Below are 9,329 nucleotides of genomic sequence, written 5' to 3'. Positions count from 1 at the left end.
AACATATTCAGTTAATAATATTATGAGATATATTTATAAGTTATGTTGATTTTAAGGCATGTTTTTAAAACCCATGTGTTTGTGGGTATGGTTAGTGCAAGAACAAACCCATACTCACATACCCGTTAGGTTTCTATTTGAACCAATTAACAAACCCATAGATAAAAAAAATTAGCACAAACACATGTCATAATAGAGTAAAAACCCACCGACTTTCGAGTAATAAGTATACATTGCCATCTCTAGTCTGAAGGTCTTCAAAGTCGGATTCTATATATACAAATAGCTAGTGCCGTTGCTGATAAAAAAAACAGCTAAGTTTTGAGCCTGAAAATGGTCTCCATCGAAAATCAATAATAGTTTGGACCAGCAGCAAAGCGGTGATTGTTTAGTGAGAGGTATGAATCGTCTTGTCGATTGGGATGTAATTGAATACGGACCATATTTGTTTTTATATTTTCTCTTTTGAATTTAGATTTAAATTGAATAATATATTAAATAAATATTGATATATTAAATATCTAACTTTAAGTTTACTGATATGAATACAGATCAGATACTTAGTACTCGATGTTAGATCTTAGTCCTCTCTTAGATGAATCTAATTCGAATACGGTTGGATAATATTCATACCATTTACATTCTTTATTGTCGATCGACAGTAGAATTGAATAATAATAATAATAATAATAATAATAATAATAATAATAATAATAATAATAATAATAATATCTGGATCAGCAACCGATCAATCTAAGCTCCGGTGTTGTCACTTGTCAGCTAGCGCGTCCGTGTCCTCTCCCTTGCCTGTCGCAGTCGCGCGCGGGCCGGGGAACAAACGTGATGGTAGGTAGCATAAAGGCGGGCGGGCGGGCGAGCTACCACCTGCGGCCTGCGTCGCTGTACCGTAAAACACGTACGCGGAGCTCGACGCGACGCATGAGATAGGCATCCCTGTTGCAACATAGATACGTGGATGATTCCAAGTGTATGCGTCTACCAACCACTAGATAGCAACATACGTACGTGGTACGTAACTTGCATTGACACATGGAACATACTGCACGGGTGAGGGAGAGCACCGACCGGCACGCCAAAGATGAACTAGGGCTGCCTGAAAAAAAAAGTCGATCTCGACGAGCTGGTTTGGACTTGTAACGGCTCGATTTAGGAGCGGTTGGGCTTGCGAGCTGTTTTACGGTTCGACTCAATAATAATTTGTTATATAAAATTTTAATTATCATACTCGCTCTATGTTGAAATAGAAGTCGTTTAGAACATGATTGTTCATACCAATAAGTGGTTAATTCTTGTGGTATTTGTCATGTTTGCCTATATTAAATAGCATTATGGCTGCCTTATGAACACAGTACCAGTTTGTCTTGATTGGTTATGTAGATGGTTTGAGGCATGGAGGATGTAGGTTCCAAGATGTCCCAAGATCGATTCCTTCACCTCTCAACATTTGTATTTTTTTAGCGTGCTCAACAAGAAACAAAGAGCTGTAGGGGGGCAAAGCTGTCCAAAATAGAGTACTAGCATCCAAATAACTTGCTTTGCCAATCTCTAACTACTCCTCTAGAACGACTTTTATTTCAAAATGGGGGGAGTATATTGTTAGTACCAAATAGATCATTACTTTATTGTTACTATGATATAATTGTACAAAATTAATATATTATATTAGTAATATATTTAATTTACTAATTAAAATATGTTACTTAATTATTTTTGACATTGTATATTATATTTTTGGAGAACGAGTTCACGCTTATGACCAGACTCGTTGGCTCGGCAAGCTGACTCGTGAGCCGGCGGCAAGCTGAGTCGAGTTAACTTTTTCAGACCCGTTATAGGAGCGAGCCGAGCCGGGCTCGGCTCGTTATTTAACCAAGCCAAACTTGACTCAGCTCGGCTCGTTTCCAACCCTACGCCAGACCACCGTGGGCGTTGGGCGAGCGTCATGAGGCTCCACATGCATGGGTAGAGAGAGAAAGGAAGAGGACACAAAAGAAGAGTTACTTCTTTTGTTATGTGAAGATTAATTGTAACTCTATCCACTAGATAAGATAGATTATAGAAGTATATTGTCAAGGAAATGATCCCAGCCTCTGGAATTCGCCAATCAGAGAGTGCGATGAGGAAAGAGCCTCTGGTCGCTGGGCCCGTTCGTCAGTTGAAAGAAGTGGATGCTTCAAACCTGAAATAACCCGCCCCCGTCGAACCCCGCGGCACCGAGCCCGGGGTCGGGCGTGGCGGAGCCTGACCGGGGGGCGGGCGTGTTAGAAAGGAACCACTAGAGTGGATCCCGCGCTCGACCGTAGACTGACCCGTCGTAAATAACTTGTCGCATTAACCGCGCCTGGCACCGAGCCACAGCGTGGGCGCTTGTCCACTTCCCCCTCATGACCTACGAACCCCTCGAGCTGCAGAGCACTCATGACCTATGAGCCCCCGACATGTGGCGCATTTATGGTTTGTGTGTCCCTTGGCCTACGACACACTCATGACCTATCAAACTAGGCCTGAGTGCGCAGACCTCTAGCCGAGCGCAACACGAGATGTCATGCCGAACCCTAGGCTACGAAGGCTGGGGGTCGGTGTAGCCTAAATAATGGCACATGGGACCCTCGCTGCCCCGTGCCGTCCACCACGGTAAATACTAGACAGTGAGGCAACCCCGGGTACCACGAGTACGTGTAGCTTTACCCTAGGTAGAACGCTGGTTTTACCTTGCCTTATGACTCCTTACCAAGAAAGCCACCACTAGCCAACCCCTCTCCCGGCCTATAAAAGGGAGGGGCTGGCCTCCAGACAAAGGGACATTTTCAGACAGAGTCGAGCTCACTCGGACACGCACCCACAAGGATGAACCCCGAACAAACAAGAGGAGGAGTGCCTATGAGGACCAATAAATTTACTTGTCGGAGCAAGATTCGAAACACCAACAGTTGGCGAGCCATGTAGGGGACTTGCGTGTTCCGCGACGAAAACCTCCAAGTTCCAGATGGCTGCAAAACAACGTTGGCATGGCACAGGCTCCTAGAGCGATCGTTCGCTTTAGGAATCCTGGTCACGCCCTTGGCAACGAAGAAGCAATGAAAAGGGCCCTAAAAGCCCCGACTCCCCTGACGGATGATTCACTCGACATCGTTGGAAACTTCGACCACCTCCACCTCGATCCCCTGGGAGGTGGGAACGTGCGGCCATGCTCACCGTAATCCATTTTCGCCAAGGCTGTTGGAGGCATTGGGTTCTTTTCAAGGACCGTTGTTCGGCTTCCCCTCATCGAGATCGAGAGGCAGGCCCGGTTCCCCATCGAATGGGACCACCCATGCCTCGGCCCAAGAATGCCTCATGTCTCATTGACCGAGGACCCCTCCATATTCATAGGGAGATGTGGGCAGACCCTCGCCGATGCCATGATATGCGTCGAGGCGTCACCCCCGTCTCAACTCGACTTGCTACCTCGAGAATCGCCGCCAGTGTGTGACCCTACTCGAGGCAACTGAAGTCCCCCTACCGAGAAGCAATTGTTGCCTCGATGGTGAACGAAGCAACTACGATGGAGCGCTTGGCAGCTGGTGGCCCCCGTCACCCGATCTGCAACAAGGTCAGCCACCATGATTCCCTCGAATGCCCCAAAATGTATTGGCCAACGCGACACTCCTAAGAAAACTGCCCAAGGTAGAAACTCTGAGCAAACGGGGGACCCACCGAGAAATCTGAAGCCTACTCAGCTTCGTCGTGCAGTAGCAAGCCAAAGGTTCTGTACCACGACATTGGGAGCCAGGGAATAACCAGAGCGCTGCGGTTGCACCAACGACTAACGATGCCTTGACGAGGCGATTGCTCAGGCCTGAGGAAGGCCCAGAACGGACCCCATCCCACTGGAACCTGGAAACAAATGGGGGAGTGTATGAGCAACGAGGAAGTATGGATGGGGTCGGACGACGACAATCGGTATAGCTGGTGTCGTGGGGGCCGATTTGACCCTGATAAGGACCAAAGCTCGAGCCCAGCCGCTAGGGCCCTAGGCTTTTGTTCATCACATCCTACAGGCGCCCATACCGCGACGCTACAGGCCCCCTGCCTTTGCGAAGTACGCTGGGGAATCGAACCCCAGTCTCTAGTTGGGGGCTATCGACTTACATGTCAAGCAAGGGAGTAGAATGAAATAATTTTATAATCTGAAACATTCCCTATATCTAGCGGATTTAGCGTGAGCCTAGCTCAAAAACCTCGGGCCTGGGTGCATCTAGGACTGGGTGGATCTAGGAGGAGGTTTTGGTCGGAAATTTCCAAGTCAAGTATGTACGCCCAGCAAACTCGTGGGACCTTAAAGATTATCACCAGAAATCGGATGAGGCCCTGAGGGACTACATCAAGCACTTTTCGCGACAATGCAACCAACTGACCAACCTCAAGGACGCCGACGTTATTGACACTTTCATCTCGAGGACCACTGAAAGTCGCCTAAAGGGGGGGAGTGAATAGGGCGAAACTGAAATTTACAAAGTTAATCACAACTACAAGCCGGGTTAGCGTTAGAAATGTAACCAAGTCCGAGAGAGGGCGTAAAAACAAATCGCAAGCGAATAATGAAGTGAGACACAAGGATTTGTTTTACCGAGGTTCGGTTCTTGCAAACCTACTCCCCGTTGAGGAGGCCACAAAGGCCGGGTCTTTTTCAACCCCTTCCCTCTCTCAAACGGTCCCTCGGACCGAGTGAGCTTTCTCTTCTCAAATCAACCGGGGACAAAACTTCCCCGCAAGGACCACCACACAATTGGTGTCTCTTGCCTTGGTTACAATTGAGTTTTGATCACAAGAAAAGAATGAGAAACAAGAAAGCAATCCAAGCGCAAGAGCTCAAAAGAACACGACAAATCTCTCTCACTAGTCACTAAGGCTTTGTGTGGAATTTGGAGAGGATTTGATCACTTGGGTGTGTCTTGTATTGAATGCCTAGCTCTTGTAAGTGGTTGGAAGTTAGAAAACTTGGATGACTTGAATGTGGGGTGGTTATGGTATTTATAACCCCAACCACCAAACTAGCCGTTTGGTGGAGGCTGCTATCGCATGGCGCACCGGACAGTCCGGTGCGCCAGCCACGTCACCAGGCCGTTGGGTTCCGACCGTTGGAGTGCTGACTTGTGGGCCCGCCTGGCTGTCCGGTGGTGCACCGGACAAGTCCTGTAGACTGTCCAGTGTGCCACCCGCGCGTGCTCTGCTCCTCTGCGCGCGCTGGCGCGCATTTAATGTGTTGCAGTCGACCGTTGGCGCGAAGTAGTCGTTGCTCCGCTGGCTCACCGGACAGTCCGGTGTGCACCGGACATGTCCGGTGAATTATAGCGGAGCGGAAATCCGAAGCTGGCGAGTTCAGAGTCGCTCTCCTCTAGAGCACCGGACACTGTCTGGTGGTGCACCGGACAGTCCGGTGAATTATAGCGAAGCGCCTCTAAAAATTCCCGAAGGTGCGAAGTTTGGCTTGGAGTCCCTGGTGCACCGGACACTGTCCGGTGGCACACTGGACAGTCCGGTGCGCCAGACCAGGGCTGCCTTCGGTTATCCCTTGCTCTCTTTGTTGAACCCAATTCTTGGTCTTTTTATTGGCTAAGTGTGAACCTTTGGCACCTGTATAACTTATACACTAGAGCAAACTAGTTAGTCCAATTATTTGTGTTGGGTAATTCAACCACCAAAATCAATTAGGAACTAGGTGTAAGCCTAATTCCCTTTCAATCTCCCCCTTTTTGGTGATTGATGCCAACACAAACCAAAGCAAGTATAGAAATGCATAATTGAACTAGTTTGCATAATATAAGTGCAAAGGTTACTTGGAATTGAGCCGATATTAATACTTATAAGATATGCATGGATTGTTTCTTTTATTTTTGACATTTTGGACCACGCTTGCACCACATGTTTTGTTTTTGCAAATTCTTTTGTAAATTCTTTTCAAAGTCCTTTTGCAAATAGTCAAAGGTAAATGAATAAGATTTTGCGAAGCATTTTCAAGATTTGAGATTTTCTCCCCCTGTTTCAAATGCTCCTCCTTTGACTTAAACAAAACTCCCCCTGGATGAAATTCTCCTCTTAGTGTTCAAGAGGGTTTTAAGATATCGATTTTGAAAATACTACTATCTCCCCTTTTTGAACACAATAAGATACCAATTTGAAATTTACCAATTGAAAATCATTAGGTTTTAAAATTAGGTGGTGGTGCGGTCCTTTTGCTTTGGGCTAATACTCTCTCCCCCTTTGGCATGAATCGCCAAAAACGGAGTCATTAGAGCCATATTGACTACTTTCTCCCCTTTGGCAAATAAAATACGAGTGAAGATTATACCAACGTTGGAGAAAAGCTCGGAGCGACGACGAAGGATGAGTTACGGAGTGGAAGCCTTTGTCTTCGCCGAATACTCCAATTCCCTTTGAATACACCTATGACTTGGTTTGAAATTCACTTGAACGCACATTAGTCATAGTATATGAAAGAGACATGATCAAAGGTATATGAATGAGCTATGTGTGCAATTCAACAAAAGAAGTTCCTAGAATCAAGAATATTTAGCTCATGCCTAAGTTTGTTAAAGGTTTGTTCATCAAGAGGCTTGGTAAAGATATCGGCTAATTGATCTTTAGTGTTAATATATGAAAGTTAGATATTTCCCTTTTGTTGGTGATCCCTTAAAAAGTGATACCGAATGGCTATGTGCTTAGTGCGGCTATGCTCAACGGGATTATCCGCCATGCAGATTGCACTCTCATTATCACATAGAAGAGGAACTTTGGTTAATTTGTAACCGTAGTCCCTAAGGGTTTGCCTCATCCAAAGTAGTTGCACGCAACAATGTCCCGCGGCAATATACTCGGCTTCGGCGGTAGAAAGAGCTACAAAATTTTGCTTCTTTGAAGCCCAAGACACCAAAGATCTTCCCAAGAACTGGCAAGTCCCCGATGTACTCTTTCTATTTATCTTACACCCCGCCCAATCGGCATCCGAATAACCAATCAAATCAAATGTGGATCCCCTAGGATACCAAAGCCCAAACTTAGGAGTATAAACTAAATATCTCAAGATTCGTTTTACGGCCGTAAGGTGAGCTTCCTTAGGGTTGGCTTGGAATCTTGCACACATGCATACGGAAAGCATAATATCCGGTCGAGATGCACATAAATAGAGTAAAGAACCTATCATCGACCGGTATACCTTTTGATCGACGGATTTACCTTCTGTGTCGAGGTCGAGATGCCCATTGGTTCCCATGGGTGTCTTGATGGGTTTGGCATCCTTCATCCCAAACTTGCTTAGAATATCTTGAGTATACTTTGTTTGGCTAATGAAGGTGCCCTCTTGGATTTGCTTTACTTGAAATCCTAAGAAATACTTCAACTCCCCCATCATAGACATCTAGAATTTTTGTGTCATGATCCTACTAAATTCTTCACATGTAGATTCGTTAGTAGACCCAAATATAATATCATCAACATAAATTTGGCATACAAACAAATCATTGTCAAGAGTTTTAGTGAATAAAGTAGGATCGACCTTTCCGACTTTGAAGCCATTAGTGATAAGGAAATCTCTAAGGCATTCATACCATGCTCTTGGGGCTTGCTTGAGCCCATAAAGTGCCTTAGAGAGTTTATAAAAATGATTAGGGTACTCACTATCTTCAAAGCCGGGAGGTTGCTCAACATAAACCTCTTCCTTGATCGGTCCATTGAGGAAGGCACTTTTCACGTCCATTTGATATAGCTTGAAGCCATGGTAAATAGCATAGGCTAATAATATACGAATTGACTCAAGCCTAGCTACGGGTGCATAGGTTTCACCGAAATCCAAACCTTCGACTTGGGAGTATCCCTTGGCCACAAGTCGAGCTTTGTTCCTTGTCACCACACCATGCTCGTCTTGCTTGTTGCGGAAAACCCACTTGGTTCCTACAATATTTTGATTAGGACGTGGAACCAAATGCCATACCTCGTTTCTAGTGAAGTTGTTGAGCTCCTCTTGCATCGTCACCACCCAATCCGAATCTTGAAGTGCTTCCTCTACCTTGTGTGGCTCAATAGAGGAAACAAAAGAGTAATGCTCACAAAAATGTGCAACACGAGATCTAGTAGTTACCCCTTATGAATATCGCCGAGGATGGTGTCGACGGGGTGATCTCGTTGGATTGCTTGGTGGACTCTTGGGTGTGGCGGCCTTGGTTCTTCATCCTCCTTGTCTTGATCATTTGCATCTCCTCCTTGATCATTGCCGTCATTTTGAGGTGGCTCATTTGCTTGATCTTCTCCTTCATCAACTTGAGCTTCATCCTCATTTTGAGTTAGTGGGGATGCTTGCGTGGAGGAGGATGGTTGATCTTGTGCATTTGGAGGCTCTTCGGATTCCTTAGGACACACATCCCCAATGGACATGTTCCTTAGCGCGATGCATGGAGCCTCTTCATCACCTATCTCATCAAGATCAACTTGCTCTACTTGAGAGCCATTAGTCTCATCAAACACAACGTCACAAGAAACTTCAACTTGTCCAGAGGACTTGTTAAAGACTCTATATGCCCTTGTGTTTGAATCATATCCTAGTAAAAAGCCTTCTACAGTCTTAGGAGCAAATTTTGACTTTCTACCTCTTTTAACAAGTATAAAGCATTTGCTACCAAAGACTCTAAAATATGAAATATTGGGTTTTTTACCGGTTAGGAGTTCATATGATGTCTTCTTGAGGATTCGGTGTAGATATAACCGGTTGATGGCGTAGCAAGCGGTGTTGACCGCCTCGGCCCAGAACCGATCCGAAGTCTTGTACTCATCAAGCATGGTTCTTGCCATGCCCAATAGAGTTCTATTCTTCCTCTCCACTACACCATTTTGTTGTGGCGTGTAGGGAGAAGAGAACTCATGCTTGATGCCCTCCTCCTCAAGGAAGCCTTCGATTTGTGAGTTCTTGATGTCCGTCCCGTTGTCGCTTCTAATTTTCTTGATCCTTAAGCCGAACTCATTTTGAGCTCGTCTCAAGAATCCCTTTAAAGTATCTTGGGTATGAGATTTTTCCTGTAAAAAGAATACCCAAGTGAATCGAGAATAATCATCCACAATAACTAGATAGTACTTACTCCCGCCGATGCTTATATAAGCTATCAGGCCGAATAGATCCATGTGTAGGAGCTCCAGTGGCCTGTCAGTCGTCATGATGTTCTTATGTGGATGATGGGCACCAACTTGCTTTCCTGCTTGACATGCGCTACAAATCCTGTCTTTCTCAAAATGAACATTTGTTAGTCCTAAAATGTGCTCTCCCTTTAGAAGCTTATGAA

The sequence above is a fragment of the Zea mays genome, chromosome 7, assembly GCF_902167145.1.
Source record: "Zea mays cultivar B73 chromosome 7, Zm-B73-REFERENCE-NAM-5.0, whole genome shotgun sequence".
In the NCBI taxonomy this organism is placed as follows: Eukaryota; Viridiplantae; Streptophyta; class Magnoliopsida; order Poales; family Poaceae; genus Zea; species Zea mays.
The sequence above is the reverse complement of the archived record's forward strand: the minus strand, read 5'-3'. Positions refer to the sequence as shown.